Below are 18,009 nucleotides of genomic sequence, written 5' to 3' on the forward strand. Positions count from 1 at the left end.
TTTGTAGTTAGTAAGATATAATTGAGTCCAAGGACTGATGGTTAAATTTTTTACTTGGAGGCGTCCGCTGTTAGAAAACTCTTGGTCAAGTACAATTATGACATTGCATATTCTAGTCAATCAGCAGTAGTTTTATATTTTAAAACAGTAAGCTCGAAAACAGTTCTTTTATTTGGATTTTTTTATTGGTACTTAATTATTTTTAAGAATTCCAATAAATGCATTTAAGAACTTATAGCTCATTTTTGTTAGGCACGGGGAGGTTAAGCCAGAATCGCAGAACGTTTAGCGTTGTTGCCGAGACTCGAACTCAGTTCCCCAACTTCGAGGTGAACCGCTCTAGCCGTAAGGTTAAATCCTCTCCCAACATGGGTGATGTTCTAAAGAGGTGTACATTTAATGTTAATGCTTCCAGAATTTATTTAGTAGGAGGTTGATTTGGAATAAGATTTCCCACTCCCAAAAATATCTGGAGATTTGTTATACTTATGTAATGTTCCCACATAGTTTACCAGGGAAACCTTTTTTTTTGCAACATATTACTATTTTATATAACTGCTCTTCATTTTAATCTTGTTTCTTACATTTCAATAGTACGATAGTGCATTCTTCACGCTTGTGTTCACAATAGTGGAAATTTCTTGACATGACACTGATATTTGCAGCTTTGTGTTTCATGTGCGAAATATTCATCCTAAGAAAAAATCAACTCATCAGCTTTTCAGATTATTTTTCCATGAACCTGTGCACTAGAAAAAAATAATTTTACATCCTTTGTCTATGATCAACTCCGGTTTATGAAGGAACACCCCTCTTTTGGCCCACAAAAATCATTTGAAGAAAGCGCTGTATGACCATATTGACTTGGGCATACCCATCCTGAGGCATGTAAACAAGTATTTTCGCATTAGAACTTCAGGTTTGCACGAAATTAACATGAATCTGCTCGTCTTTTAAGTTTGAGTGTCTTTTGAATGTAATAATGTCAAAACCCTTCACTGTCTCCTGCTGCCCTGTCTTCGCCTTACCAAGTTCTTCACTGCCTCTTTCACTGAGAGCCCACTACTGCCTACAATCACTCAGTGGACCTCCATGTACCACCCGCACTCCTTTGACAAATCCAATAGGTCTCCCATCGGCAAGACCTATTGGCTTTGCCAATACTTGTTTATTATTTTAGGCACTTGAAAGTGAAATTCTGTTGCTTTGTGCCTATGCGTGATTTCCACAACTCTCTTCGGAGTGAGACATTAGCCTATAACTACTACTTCTCTGCTTTGCTCTTTACGTATTATGCACCAACTAGTTTTGAACTATTTTATCATCAAAACACCATAGTGGTTAAAAACCACTTCCACGATATACAGTATGGCAAAATAACATGCTGCACACAGCCCTACACAGGAAATCTCAACAAATTAATTTTTATTACATTTATTTTCAAAGAATATTAGAGAAATTTCATATTCATTTAAACCTCTTCCCTTTTCCTTGCTAGCTTACTTCTATACAAATCTATTTTATTATTACCTGATCAGAAGCCAATGTCCTGGAAAGATGAGTAGAGTTCAATGCTAGTGAAACACATCCTTCCTGGACCCAGATTACAGGAACGTTCCATCAATTGCAAGGGATATTTCCACCCAAGATTTGCACACTGAGGGGACTTCTATAGCACAGAGAAGTCACAGATTTTTGTGCGGGCTCGTAACTTGCACCCACACAATAGCAAGGGGGCTTCCACACATTTGCATGAGAACATGGTCCTAGGCAAGTGCGGGCGTGCAATTCCTCAACTCCTGGGCCAGCTTCCTGATACATCTGATACATACCCAGGGGCAAAGAAGCGTTTGCTTCTCTGAGGAATGTATACACTGTTAGAGCACCCCACAAAGATGCCAATGGGGGGGGGGAAGCTATCCATGTGACTACTCAGATATCCACCAATGGGCGTGTAGTCGAATATTGCTTCTGGGGTACAAATTCAGGCCAATTCTCCTACAGGGAGATACCAGGCAGCGGTGTAAAGCTGCAGGCCCATCTTTCATTGCTGCACTGTTCCCATTACGGGCGAGACTTCACATCTGCACTGGGGCACCAATATCTTTTTTGTAATCTGGTACATGCACCCAGAGCACATATGGTATCTCTGGTGGATGCTCTCCTGAAGTGAGAGATGGAAAAATCACATTTTGTGAGGAACCTCTTGACAGTAATGAGCTGGAACCCGAGACTGCAAATGTACTTACTAGACTAGCATACATCATACTCACAGTACTTCCAGTAGGTGGTGTTGCATGCATGAACCTCACACACATCAACTGTAAGGCTGATAACATGTGCATAGGGGCCCCTTTCGGCATCTCGAAGATGTCTAAACTCCACACAGAACAGGCACGCCCCTTTTTGGATCCCAAAGATTTTCTAAATTCTTGGCAGAACAGGATGGAACCGATACTCTCAGTGACAAAATGGTAACCCAGTGTGAAGAAGAACATGGGTGGAACAGTAATATTCTGGGGTAGGGAAGGACATAATTGAATGTGGACTAAGATAAAAAAACAATCAACCAGTTAGCTATGGAGTTTCCTTTATTACAGACGAAAGCCCTCACCCACCGACATGATAGCTTGCTTCATCATAGAGCTCCTAGTCATGCCCTGTGGCATGGGCTGCAACTCTGTGTGGCATCCGAGCTCTTGGGATGCTATGTCAGAGGGCACTATGTAGTTCCTCTCCACTATATATGCATAGGATTTTTGGTATCACCTTTGTGACACTTTTAAGTATGGAAACTGACCTCAGCAGTATCAGATACAATCCATAAATATATTTGATCATAGTCATTAGTTACCTGCTGAGACCAAATTCATAAACTTTAAGACCATCGGCATGGGAGAAATGCAGGACCACAGGACCTTAAATGATTTTTGAGAGCCACTGGTGCCATTTTACAAGCTTCAAAGACGTTTCAGAAATGTCCTAAAATGCCCTTTGACTCATCTGATGACTGTGCAGGAAGTGAAGTGATATGATTATTAATCTTTGTCCAATCTGGTTTTACAGGACATACTTCACCACTGCAACCATGTATCACTAGCCGCAATAGGAGCATTTTAACCAACAGGTGTTTGCCACAGCCAATTAGATTGTTATTCTAACCAATAATTCACTGCACTTGACATGATGTCTAAGAATAACTAAGTCCATTTAGGTTTGTAAATGTAAATACAGTCTGCAATTCTTAAGGCGACTTTTGTGGTATTACCACATATGTTAAGGAATTGTCATTTGAAATTCACTAGATCAGCAGCAGGGAACCAGCAGGGCACGAATGGTGACTCAGCCACCTACTCAATGGCCTGGGTACTCTTGAGGGCATCTGGTTGGGCCCAGGCAATGTCACTTGGATTGTCACTGTTTTCTTTGCTAACCAAGGGTAAGTTGGTTGGGTCAGGATGCAATTTCAAGCGTTCTCATTATTCTTGCTGTAGTCAATCTTAGACTATCCAGAGTAGTAGTCACACTTCAAACCTGGGCACTCCAATGCATTGCTTCAGGGTGAAGGGGTACTAAGATAGATCGCATTGGGGATGGCAAGTGAGGCGTTGTTGTATCTGCTTCTTGTCACTTGTGCTTGATTTGTCTACGCCTCTCCTACCGACACACTGACCAGTGCTGCTCCACACCCAGACATACTAGACATGTAATAATACACACCTGCATTTCCTGATGGTATGTAGAAGCTTGGAACATCAAATATATCCTCCTCCTTTTCTTCTACCACTACTGAGTTCTCACTAGCACTGTTTGGGGAACATGCAACGAGGAGGCAGTACAGTGGGGCACAAGCCATAGCATTGCCCCTCAGGTGACTAATTTGGTGTCTCAGTTTCTTGTGGGTGTCTTTCAATCCCGACATTTGAAATTCTTTTTTACACCTCATGGATTCCTCATACCAATTTTAAAAAGTTGCCCATTGCTCTCAACCAGATTTATACTTCGGATTCTTAAAACATTTCTGAAGGATTTCCAATGCTTAAAGTCCAAGGTATCTTCTTCAGGGAAGTACTTTTATCCTCACCACTAGTGCACTTAACCTAATCCTCAAAATATCTGAATGTGCTTTTTTTTTTAACACTGATTCCATGTTACATGTGCGGGACTCACTTTTGATGAGGCTTTATTTCTTTGCCCCTATTTCCTTTCTGCACTCTCATTCACAAACAGGTACACAGTTAGGTGTCTGTCAGACTTGTGCTGCAGCTCATCCTGTGAACAGAGTGGGTTAGAATTCTAAAATGGGTAGGGAATTGTCTAACAGCTCTTACTGTCTGTTCTGAGAAGCGGAGGTAGGAAAGCTCTGTCATGTCTTCCCAGACCACCCGTCACATCCTTTTGGGACCCCAGAGGCTCAAGGGCAGCTAGATCAGTGTACCTCTTTCAGTCACACATTCATCCACTAGAGTCTGCACTAGGGGTCCTAAAACCCTTACCTCCATGTACTTTTCTAGAGGCTTCTGCTATTATCATATGTTTCAGGTGCACCGCTAACACCTAGTAACCTGAGATTCCCCTCTCCTACCCAAAGCGGTTTTTTAAGCAAGACTGAAACGAGATCTAAGAAGCTTTGGCCATCCTACTGGGATAGAGAGGGAAGGATTGTCCATCATCCATTTTGTAGCACAAGTATGTATAACACCCACCAGTAACTATCCAGTGGTGAATTAGAGTTATAGTCTTGGAATAATAATTTACTCTTTTTACCAACACTCTTAGGATTAAGCTGACTTGTGCCAGTGGTAGGCCCTGTGGAGTAAAGATACTTTAGAATGTGTGTATTCTTCCAGAATAAGATTCTTCCTTGTTGGTGGCCGCAGGTGAGTAAACCTTCTCAGATCAACTCAGTAGCTCTGTTCATGACATAGAGTAGTGAAGTTTTTTTAATTGGAAGTTGAATTGTCTAACAAAGATTAAATCTTCCCTGACAGGTGAATAAATACCTTTGTGTGGGAGTTGGTATGCAGTTTGTCTCATGAAGATGTGAACCGCTTGGCTAGAGTCAGTCGATACACTCAGGTATTTATTTTTCTTTCCATGATATGGTGGTTGGTTGCATTTTAATAAATGCATGCAACTTTATGTCAGAATCTGCTGTCAGCATGGACATATTGTATGGCGAAAGTCAAAGGTACACACACCCGCTCAGTGCCAGGATACCTCTGTGGGAGAAAGTGCACTTTATCAATGCACATAACATAACAAATCAAACTGTCATTTTGAACAATTAGTAAGTCAACCACTGCGAGACACTCAAGAAGATCAATGCCTCTACTCAACTCCGGAGTCATGGTGTTGGGGCACTGAACCAGCATTCATCCTGACTGCACATTTGAGACTCTACAGCCCAAAGCAACAAGCTCCCAAACCAGAATTTTCTTTACCCCAATAATGATTGGCACAATATACCAGCATGTTATCTTCTGTCCTCTTGCAGTTAAGGAGTTGAAAAAAAGGGTTTTCTAAAATGGCTTATAATGCAAGCGGGTAGAGTCTACTCACCCTAATGACAAGATATGCTTTGTATCAAAGATAAACCCAGACTCTTCTCCCAAGTTCTGGTCCTCAGAAAATTCATTGGCCAGACAGGACCCAGGTCTCCGCCAATGCTGCTGGTCAGCTGAAAATTCCACACAACCTGCTTTGGATACAGACTGCACAAGCCCTAATATCCTTCCCTCCCATACAAGGATTATATGGTAAACTCATTGCTGGGAAAGGGCTGGGCCAGACTATAAACAATTGAAAGACAGCCCTTGGCAGAAGTAAAGATGCAACTACTCAACTGAAAACCTGTAATTGCCATCTCCACTTTGATGTATTTTTATTTATATGTATAACAGAGTAGCCGCACCATCGCTTGAGACAGCTGAATAACTGAAGTTCCAATTAAAGTGAAGCACACGACAATCGTTCGATACAAAGTTGAAATGCTGTCACCATACTGCCGTAGAACCGCTTTTGATGGACACATTTTAAAAGATGCCAAACTCAGCATTTTGTTTTGATGAAAGTTAAAGCAATAGATGTCCATATAACTCTTGCAGAAAGAAAGAATTATTTCTGGTAAAATCCAAGAACCAAGGTCATGGCATAAATCAGATTGTGTGGCTACAAAATATGCAATCTGTTCATACCCTCTTATGTAATACAAATCAATGCTCAATTTTTCTGGACATCTTTCATAAAAAAATATTGCTATTGAGGGTTAAATAAGAACATCTAAAGGGCCAGATGTAGCTCGCCTAATACAAATCGGCCGTTACCAACCGGTATTTGGGATTTGTAATGTAGGGGGCCATTGATTTCCAGAATCGGTAATTTTATCGACTCGGTAAATATACAGAGTCGGTAAAATACTGAATCGGTAAATTTACCGATTCTGTAAATCAATATGTAGGTGGCACTGTAATCAGTGCCACAGGCCCTTACCGAATCGTTATTTACCATGGAATAAAATTCCATGGTAAATAACAAAGACCTGTGCCATGTGGCACACAGACATGCCCTAAGGGCATGTCTATGTGTCACATGGCACACAAGCCAGAAACAGGGGTGCAACAGGGTGTCAAAGTGACACCCTGTCCCCCTTGTAAATTCGGTATTTTTACCGATTAGGTAATTACCGAATCGGTAGCTTCAAGGCCCATAGGAATCAATGACAAATACCGATTCTGTAATTACAGAATCGGTAAATACCGAATCATACCAATTCGGTATTTGTTACCGAATTTCTACCTACATTTGATTTACCGATTCATGAATACCGAATCGGTAAAAATCGGTATTTATGAATCGGTAATTCACATTTACCTACATCTAGGCCAAAATGTCTTAACTCAGGGTGTGGGGACAGAAACCTTCCACTTAAGAGGTGACACATTTCTGAGCACAAATACTGTAACAACCAACTTATTGGACTAGGAGAAAAATAATATTTGGTACAATTGTAACCTAACTGAGGAGCGTAGATTGGCAAGGTGCTGGATTCTGATGGCAGTAATCTAACGTTTAGAAAAGACCTACAAGTGTTTCTAGGACGTTAAGCAATTTGAACTCAAATTAAGGCAAAAGGAGAAGCTGCAATAGTAAGGAAGACAAAAGGAGGGACACAATTGTAGTTTTACCAGTTGCCTTGTTTTCCTCGAAACGCCGTGAGTATCTTCACGAATGAGAAGATTTTGGATCTAGAAGTGTAACAGGAGGAATGGGTAGACATTTTAGGTTGGTGAGGAACAGGCTCTTGCCGTTCCAGGTGTCACCTCCACTGGTGCAAAGAAGATAGCAAGACCCTAGCGAGGACTCGGAAGGAAAAGAAAGCTTAAACACTATCTGCAGTGCTATGGCTTTCATCTCCCCTGCTCAAATTCATAATCGGTCTGATTTACAGGGCCATGGAGTAGGCTATGTTCATTACCAAACAAAGCTTGGGAGGACACTTTTCGTTTCTACCACCTAAAAACTGGAGGGCATTTAATAAAACCTCATGGAAAGACTCAATGTGTCAAGAGAACAAATACACGGGGGAAACATGGCGGCCGCTTGTTAGGGCGGCGCGCTCGTCCTCGGCGAAGGTTCCACCGACATGCCCCAGAAGACGAACTAACCACATCGGTTGTTCCAAAAGAGCGTATGGTGAGATAGCAAGCAAGGACGCTACCAAAATATACGAGAAAGACATCGAGATGGTATTAGTATACAACGGACTCGGCAGCGGCAGAGAGGGAGAGTGAGCGGGCGGGCGGAGCCCCGGGAGTGCAACGCTCAGCTGTGCCGTTCTGGGAAGTGTGAATCCGGCAATCGAGCGGCGATCGAGATCCTGGAGTTACGGAGCTCCTGGAGCATAGCAGTGGAAGAGTTGCCGGTAGTAACACCGATATTAATGCAAAGGCTCATGTGTGTTCACTAGATAGTTACGCGACCCTCAGTGTACAAAAAAAAATAATTATCACTGTGTGGTTAGAGATTGCTCATAACTTTTCCACAGGAAAATAGCTGCCTTAGCAGCTTTCGCTGCCAGTGCCCCTGAATATCCTTCGAATATCGAGATCTTGCCTGAAAGGAGGTGAGACGAGCGGAGCGGTCCTTAACGGAGCACGGCACTGTGTAGTGCACAGCGCTGAGTGGAGCCGAGAGTGAAGGGAGCCTGGGACCCTTGCGTTAGGATTCAAATCTCGCCTACGTGGTGGCAGCCTGAACTTCCGAAAACAATTGTGCTGCATTAAACAAAGGTGGATTGAGCTGCTGATGTGTTGGGAGCAGGTTTACCTCCCTGCACCCCACCGCTGGGGCGACGCAGCTGTGGAGCTCCGAAGAAGCAGAAGGGCAGCAGTGTTTAGTGTCTCTGCAAAAAGAGTGGCAACAATCATTCGGTGCGGTAAGGGGGACCAGCAGGGGGGGAAGGTGTTGAGAGCATTGAGGGGTCAGGCTCAATCTATTGACAGTCAGGGCTCTGCAGATACACAGGATTGCCAACCTTTGCAGAATTTAGACCTTACATCCAGAGTCTTCAGATTCAAGGCACAATTTCAAGACTCTAACCAGGCACCTAGTGAGACTTCATACAGTACTACCACCAGAACCCTGGGGAAGCGGAAGGCTAAGGGGAAAGGGAAAGGTAGTAATAAAGATAAAGAATCAGTTGCCCCTGCAGGTCTCAGGGACATTGGTCAAGCGCAAGTAATTGAAAGGAGCCCAGGGGAACAGTCCCTCACAGAGTCGGAGTCAGAACTTGAGCTCGAGCTTGCGACTGACATACACAACCCCCTATCTCGAGGGATTCGAGAAGGGGTAAGGGACATCAGTTACGGTATATCGCCCCGAAAGAGGTACCTCATAAGGCAAGCCTGAGTAAGGGGGATTCTAAAATAAAAGCTAGTAAATTCTCCCGAATCACACCTTCATTGAAGTCCTATTTCAAGGTCCTGCCCCAGATATTAAATGTAAACCAAGAGCCCCAAAAATCTGTTGACACACAAATTGCACCTACGTTAGTTGGAGATATTGAACCTATAACTACTATTATATCTATATTTGGCAATTTGGGGGAAGACGAAGTGGAGGCAACAAGGGCAGGTGAATCACTCAGCGGAGCAAAGATGGGGGACCCAGTAGAGCGAGTTGCTAATGCAGCTTCCTCTCCGGAGCAGCAAGCCTCCACCCCAGTAGAGGGAAGTGGGACAAAAGAGCTGGATCTATGTAGTGGAGGTGGCGAAGAAAATGGTAGCGACAATACCCTTCAAGCTATACTTCTCAGTATGAGAGAAGAGATTCGAAATGGGTTTGAGGAGTCGAAAAGAAGCTTCGAGGAGTCTAGACAAACTCAATCAGAGATTCGCACAATGTGCGAAAACTTAGAGTCTAAGGTAGATGGTCTCTCACTAAGAACCGGAGGTTTAGAGGTCTGTGTGGAAGAACTCAAGGCAAAATTGAAGTCTGCTGAGGCGAAGATTCAGACACTACGACAGGAAGGCAACACAGTCAAAGAGAGGGTTGAGTCTCTCGAAAATTTCTCTAGAAGGAACAACTTGAGACTTCTAAAAATTCCGGAGGGGAAAGAAGGAGGAGACTTAAGGAGTTTCATTGCAACCATACTAAAAGACTCTCTAAATCTGGATGAACCCCTGTCTGAGATAGAAACAGATATCCAGAGGGTACACCGGGATCCATTCCGTCTTAAACCAGGTAGGGAAAAACCAAGGAAGATCCTGGTGAATTTTCTAACGTATTCACTCAAAGAGAAGATTTTGACTTCAGCCCTGAAAACCAAGACCTTGAAAGCCTTAGATTTTTCTTTTGAAGTGAGGTCCGACCTGTCTAAAACCACACTAGATAGGCAGTGGGAATTAGGCCAACGGATGGAGAAGTTCAGAAGTCTAGGTGCTACCGTGCAAATGAGATTCCCTGCCTTCCTTAGGATAATGTACAATAACAAAATGTACAATGTCAAGTCTCCCTTTGAAGCTGATGAGCTACTAGTAACTATTAGTCAACACGCAAACCCCCCAGACCGCGTTTAGAATATTGGTAAAATACTAGAGGAATCTGTAAAATAAGTAAAAAAAAAAAGGGGGTAAGGGAAAAGAGGGGGGGAAGAAAACACGAACACTTGGTTGAGGGAAAAAAAAAAAAAAGGGGAAAGGGGAAACAAGGAAAAAAAAATGGAGAGGGTGAAAAAAAAAAAGAAAATGATATAAAGGGGGGAAGATAAAATATATACATCGCTTTCACACAACATAGGCCACCAAAATAGTAGTGGGTAAGACATGAATAGATCAACGGGTATCAACGCGGGAATTTCAGTATGAACCTCAATCCCCGGTATACTTACTGTCAAAAGTCAAGGTTTCATTAGGTTGTAATGGCACCTATTTTCAACTTTCAATTCTTAACTTTTATATCACTGCCCAAAGCCGTCTTTGGTCACTCGAGGATCATCAATAGCAACAATATGATATAAAATAGCTACTAGATAAGGGATTAAAACCATAGTTTCACTAATCGTTAATCACCACTGGTTATATTTCAACCATAATGACCGTTAAGAGGGATATTAGGGCATGGAACAGGAACACGTCGGCGACGACAAGCTGGCAATACATAATGCCAGAGTAAGTTGGGGGGGGTTTTCCAGGGGTGGGAGGGGTGGGAAGGGAAAGGCAAAATATAAAAGTCCTCATAAACCGAATTCTATAATCACGAAGAATATGGATCCAATGTTGTCTCAAAGCTGCTGTTTGGCTAAAATAGAAAGAGATGTAGCTAACGACAGGTTGTCTTGCAAAAAAAGTATCAGAGTTGAGGCTTGGGAAATCATGTGGAAGAGCATAAAAATTAATGTCAGATATAAAATTCCTATCCTGGAACGTAAATGGTCTGCGCGTTAGGGCAAGGAGGAATAGAATCCTACAATACCTACGAGATTCACCCGCGCAGATCATTGCGATCCAGGAAACACATTTAAACAATCAAGAGATCACAGATATATTTAAAACGCTTAAATGGGTTGATAAATTCGTCAGTACGGACCATAACGCTAGTATTCGAAGTAATGTCATCATTTTTAAAAAAGCAGCAAGGGCCCAGATCACGGACTGGAAAACAGATGCGAGCAGTAGATAGTTGATAGTCAATGTCCAATCATTCTCGAAGGCTTTCACCATTATTAGCTACTACGGACCTAATCAAGACGATCCTTCATATCTGAATATCCTGCAGAACTATCTGATTACCTGTTCTGATCCCATAATATGGATGGGAGATTTTAATCTTGTCCTAGACCCAAAACTAGATAAATCTCCCACTTCTAGGGCCATAGCGCACAGTAATATGAGGGATACTCTGCTTAGATGTATGTCGAACCTTGGTCTACAGGACATATGGAGACAAAGAGCTGGTAAAGCCATGGGAGTCTCTTATCACAACTACAAATATAGACATAAATCACGAATTGATTATGCCCTATTTAGCCTCTCCATTAAAGATCAGGTTAAAAACATAACATATTTGCCTCTACATCTGTCAGATCACTCTGCTATTCTCTTTTCAGTAAAATTAGAGCAGAAATCCACTCATCCATCTTGGTCTTTTGACCGAACAATTTTATTGGAGGAAGAGGAGAAAGATTATCTGATGCAGGAAACTTTCTCTTTTTTAGAGCTAAATTTAGGCTCTGCCGGTTTGGTCACTGTATGGGAGGCCTGGAAAGCCTTTATAAGGGGCTGTATTACTGGTAGGGCCTCATACAGGAGGAAGAAATACGGTGAGGCAATTCTACATATAGAGCAAGAATTGACCCGTTTGGAATTATCAGATCAAGCCTCCTCAGATAATCAAGAGGAGAAAATAGAATTAAAAACTAAGTTAGATACACTACTGCAAGAGAGGCTAAATAAAAGATGGCAGGCAAGTAAACTTGCGCACTTCGAATATGGCGAATCTGCCGGAAAATTGCTGGCCTGGAAAATAAAAGCTGATCAGTCCAGAAACTTTATTAAAGAAGTGAGGGTCGCTGGGGAAATCAATAGTAGGTCAACAGATACGGACATTGGTGATGCCTTCGGTGAGTTCTTCCGGAATATTTACACAGAGGAACTTAATGCTAATTTGGATGAAAGGAACGAATGGTTGGATAATATAATTCTCCCTGAATTGAAAAGCTCTCAAACAGAGAATATAGATAAAGAAATAATGGAGTTAGAAGTTTCTAACACTATTAAACAACTAACACAGGGTAAGGCCGCGGGACCGGACGGTCTCCCAGGAGAATTATATAGGGTACTCAATCGTATTCTCACTCCAGTCCTTACGAATCTTTTTAATGACATACTGATTAGAGGGGAGTCACCACCAAGCTCCTGGGGGGACGCGAATATAGCCTTAATATTGAAAACAGGTAAGGACCCAGCTGAGTGTGGATCATATCGCCCAATCTCGCTTCTCAATAATGATTACAAGATTTTTACTTCAATTTTGGCAGCGAGATTGGATCGATTATTCACCCTGACCAAAAGGGGTTTATCAGAGGCCGGCAATTGGCCGATTTAACTTATGATTTGGTGGGAGCGGCAGATATCGCCTCAACTTTCGGTCTACCTCTGGCTATTATGACCCTTGACGCCACCAAAGCGTTTGATAGGGTAAACTGGGCATATTTAAATCTAATAATGAAAAAATTCCATTTTGGTCCCAAATTTTGTAGGGCCATAGGCTTACTATACAAAAACCCCAGCGCATCCCTACTAATAAATGGTACGCGAACAACTCCTTTTAAAATTAGCCGAGGAACAAGGCAGGGCTGTCCTCTATCCCCCCTTCTTTTTAATTTGTATGTAGAACCGTTTGCTCAGTCTATTAGGGAGGATATTAATATTCCACATTTCATTTTTTCGGGCTGGGAAAAGAAGGTCAGCCTTTATGCCGATGATATACTCAACTATCCCGCGTCGGCACTCCCTATAATTATAAAGAAAGCGGAGGACTTTGGAAAATTCTCGGGATATGAAATAAACGCAGAGAAAACGGAAATCATGGTCTGGAACATTCACAATCTTCAACTCCCGGTAAAATCCTCAATGAGGTACCTGGGAGTTACAATAACCAAAGATCTAGAACATCTGGCTCAAAACAACTTAGCCCGGATCTCCCGAGAATCCCAAACCCTGATGAAAGCTTGGTCTTTTCTCCCGCTTACCATCTACGGGAGAACCAGCCTGATAAAAATGAGTATTCTCCTGAAGTTTACTTTTATTTTTAACACCATCCCGCTAACCTTTGATACTAAACAGCTTGCAAAATGTCAGCAAAATATCAATTCATTTATCTGGGGATATAAATCAAGCAGACTGGCCTGGAAAAAACTGAGAAGGAGAAGAGAAAAAGGGGGGCTCGCACTACCAGACTTGGAATATTATGCCTGGGCATTTCATCTGTCCCATTCCAGGATGCTACTTAAGATCCCCTGGGAAAATGCAAACGGGCTTATGTATAAGGCAATGTTATTGGGCTCGGACCTTCCAGTGAATGGTTTTCTTTTTAAGTTTGACCACCAGAAGTTTTTAAAAAAAATCAGACTAAAGACACTATGGGGCACCTTAAAAGAATGGTCTCAAATAAAATCCAAGGCCGGGATAGGATATCTATCCGAACATGCTCCGATCTGGGACTTACCTGGGCTATCACCACAAGAAGCTAACGCAGTTAAAAGAGTCTTACTAGCTGCAGGTATAACACAGTGGGGCGATCTGCTGGTTGAAGGATTACTTATGGGTTGGGATATTTTTAAGATTAGGGTAACATCACCACTTGCTTGGATAGTATACTTACAACTAGGCAGCTGGCTTCGGATTCAAACTAGGAAGAAAGTAATGATGGGAGAACATAGCCCTCTAGAAAACATCTTAGTTGAGAGACCTGCGGGAAGAAAAGAGGTCGCACTTTTCTACTGCCGCATTATAGAAGATGGAGAGCGTGACTTCAACCTCCCGGAAAAACTCTGGGGTGCAGAGGGTGAACTAAATATGGGGGACATATGGGAGGATTCTTTTACCCTCCTCTACAAAATCATCAAAGCAGCATGGCTGAGGCGTAATCACTTTTTCACACTGCACAGAGCGTATTACTCTCCCAAACGGCTTTCGAAATTCCAACCCGGGAAGTGTTGCTGCAAATGCTTCTTTCCAGCAGCTTCAGATCTCCATATGTTCTGTGAGTGCCCGAACATTGCCACTTTTTGGCAAGAAGTCAGGATAACACTTGAATCTATTCTCAGATTATCTATCCCTTGGTCATGGCCTTTAATCATCTTCGGTCTGAATAATAACATCAAAGGTTTAGAGAGAGAGTTTTTATTCTATGCCATCTTACTAGCAAGAAGAGAAATCTGCAAAAACTGGGTCAACACAAATCCTCCAACGCATGTAGAGTGGCTGTCTTCACTATATGCAGCATCGAAGGTCGACCTATCGAGAACATGTAGCCCTCGATCCCTGAGATTTTGGGACTTTTTGATCAATTGGAGAAGGGATAGTTAGCCAACCCGGTGTTTTTTTTGTTTGTTTTTTTTCCCCGGGTCCGATGATTAGGCCTAAAAATATCCCTGTCCAAATGGAGGTACCGTACAGTTAGTGGACAACTGGCCGAACCGGCCCGAAGGGAGAATCTCCATCCAAGCTCTGCTGGTGACATCGGGGCTGACTCTCTGGGTACCGGGAGCTTAGTCCTAGGCTCCTTGGTGCTACAGGGGGGTCGGGCCTCGTGTTATTGCTGCTAGGAGCACAGTTGGATCGGCTATATGGCTAATGAGGACAAAAAAAAAAAGCAAAAAAGTTATAAAAAAATAAAAAATAAAATAAAACAACCTCATGGAAAGACTATCTAAGGGTATATGGAGAGTTTGAGGAACCCTCTACCCCCCACCCCGCTCACAGGAATTATGCAATTAGAGCATACTGCCTTAATTTTGGAGGGTAGGACCACCTGCCAAATGCTGTCTGTGAACGACTGCATGCTCGACATGAAAATTCATCCATGGTCAGGCTCACATGCTGTGATGCTTACGTGTGACATTCAAAAGGTAGTTGACATTGGACACGAGGAGACATAGAAGATCCCTTGAGTGCTCTGACAACTTATCTACTGGAATCAGGAGCTAATGTGCACAACCTGATAGTAAGGCAGAGGTTGTGTTGACAGGATGTATGCAGCTGTGCCACACATGCAGTTATTTGAGTGGTTGCCACTGGCCTGATTTCGGGTCTACTGGTGCCTAGATTGCTGAGGTGGAAGCCACGACAAAGCCGCTGAGGAGACCACAGCTCCCATCTGCCCCATTGACACCTGAAATTTGCGCAAAAAGCATGCCTCGTACCTGCGGCCAGTGTTCCGCCAGCCTGTTTTCCAGTCTCCTGGCGCCTGCATTGCTGAGGGGGAAGCCACACCAATGCTGGTGTGGAGACCACAACTCTCATCTGGACCTGGAATTATGCGCATAAAAGCTAGAGCACGCCCAGGCAAAGCCCAGGCCACAGGCAGGCCTGTCCACGCCCATCAGAGCCCGGATGAGACTGGGCTGGACCCCCCTCAAACGTCGATGTTTTAATCACCGGCTGCATTATGGGCAAGAAAAAGACAATTCTTGCATCCACGATCCTGCATCTGGTAACTGTTACATCATTGTATCCTTTTCTGGCTAAGACGACCACAGCCTTGGAAAAGGAGATTGCCCTCATAGACATAAGGCTGGGGGTGGGGACGGGATGTGGCACCAATAACCCCTTTTCGTTCTGGGGGGGGCGGGGTTAATTCATCTGTTGGAACAGTTCTGTCTGATCAGTCCATGGCCACCCTAATTCCCTCTCAACCTTTAACGGTAGCCCCTAGTTCTAATGGGGTTCCGCTACTACCTGCGCCAACTGTAAAAGACGGCAAAAGTTCTCAACAGGATGCTGCAACATAAACTCCAAACCGGCATGATTTTCAAGACAATTTCAAACAGTTACTGCAGCGGATTTTTGTGCGTTTAGATGCCATAGATCGTGCACTTGATGTGTCATTATCTAGCAGAGCACTGCAACATTCCTTGGAGGGTGTAAATTGTAATCATGTTAATTCCATCTCTGCACCTCAAACTAACCATAACTCACCCCCTTTGTAAATATTGTAATTATAATGTGTAAGGGATGCAAAAGTAAGTTCGCTGGAATTCCGCCCTGTCAAGGCACTTCAAGCACCCTCACTTCACCAAATACTGTAAATCCTTTGGTGGCTACTTTAGGCCACATAGGTCCTACTTTAAGATGTAGTATGTCTCAGGTGAACCATCCAGACAGCATAGGAAGAGAGCGTATTTGACTGAATAAGTCTGTATCCAAGCCTCCCTCTCCCTTCCCGTTACCAAGTAATAATCGCCAGTTCATGAATTTACCCCTAGCAGCATGTCTTTTTGTACTTATTTTAGTCAATGTTCCTTTACGGGACGAAACACCTGGCTAACTCATTTCCAGAATATTTTTCATGCCCATTCGGAAAGTAATGTAATGGACACTGAGATCTCCTCTCCTGCTCCCCCTCGAAGTTGGAGTTGAGGAAAAAGAACTTGCACTATCTCAATCGCCCCCCTTGAAGGCAGCGGGCCCGGTCAGTGTTCCGTTGGATATTTTTCTTGTAAACAAACCTTTGTAGGCTCCTCTTTTGACCTTAGTTTTTAATGCTGCAGCCAAAGTGGTCCCCCTGTCATCATTTAAACAATTGCTGATTATTTCAATTTATAAGAATGGAGATGCATTGAATCCCACTAACTATCACACAATCTCCCTATTGGACAGCACAGCTAAGCTAATGGGGAGATTGTTATTAAATAGATTGGAGGATTGGTTGGTTGAGGACAACGTTTTGGCAGAGATCCAATATGGATTTAGAAAGAAAGGGGGATGGTAGATCAGTGCTCCAATCTAGCCCTAATTGCAGCAAAATATGCCTGTGCCAAAAAAGACCAGTTTTATATGACCTTTATGGACTTGTCTGCGGCCTTTGATTGTGTGTGCCACAGTAAAATGTAATGCCAGAAACCGGTCCTGGGAAGCTTGATTCCGGTCCAGGGAAGACATGGCTTGGCAGTTCGGGCTGGACTGTTCCCATGAGGCACAGGGTCAGACTGATTTGCATATGGCCATGTCTGAACTGGGGTGGCAGAGTGAGCTAAAGAACGGTGATGGATTAAACCCAGATCAGTTGACTGGGGGTGAGTGTTTGTATTGTCAACGCTCCGTCCATCATCACCTTTGGTTTTTCACAGTAAAATGTGGGCCATGATGGAGTCAATGGGCGTGGATAACTCCATCATTTATTTTATTAGGGAACTTTATAGAGACACAGGGGCTGTAATAAGATATGGGAAACAGGGCAAATGCACAACATTGTTTAAGATGGAAAAGGGTGTGTGACAGGGCTGTGTTCTCGCACCATTCCTTTTCTCATTATATACAAACAAACTAAGCGAAGTCCTTAGTGCTAAATGTAAGGATGCTCCAGCTGTAGGTGGTCTATCTGTGCCCGACCTGCTATACGCAGACATTGGTATATATTTGGACTATATGGCAGAGTTTGGACTTTTTTTTAAATAAATCTAAAACTTTCATTATGGCAGTTTGTACCGGAAAGAAAAAACTAATGACCCTACATATAGATGGGAGAATCCTGGAACCAGTGGAGAATTTTATGTATTTGGGAATACTCTTTGGTGCCAAATGAAACTGGTCTGCAATAGTGTTAAATATGGCAAATCGTATGAAAAAAAACATAGCAGCGCCGTGGAAATTTGCCTCACATATAGGAGCTGAAATTTGGGGCACAGCTCAAGTGGATGTTCTGCAGGTTGTTGAGGATACATTTATAAAAAGATTGATGTCAATCCCAGACTCTTGCCTGAGTATTATTGCTCATAAAGAATTT

The 18,009-nt window shown here is 43.0% G+C and overlaps 1 protein-coding gene across 1 annotated transcript in view; it reads right to left on the reverse strand.

Annotated features, from left to right (window-relative positions):
- Positions 1-18,009, reverse strand: part of LMNTD1 (lamin tail domain containing 1) — a 1,426,354-nt gene that overhangs the window by 1,141,762 nt on the left and 266,583 nt on the right. The window lies entirely within an intron of this gene.

Source organism: Lissotriton helveticus, chromosome 1_1, assembly GCF_964261635.1.
Source record: "Lissotriton helveticus chromosome 1_1, aLisHel1.1, whole genome shotgun sequence".
Classification (NCBI taxonomy): Eukaryota; Metazoa; Chordata; class Amphibia; order Caudata; family Salamandridae; genus Lissotriton; species Lissotriton helveticus.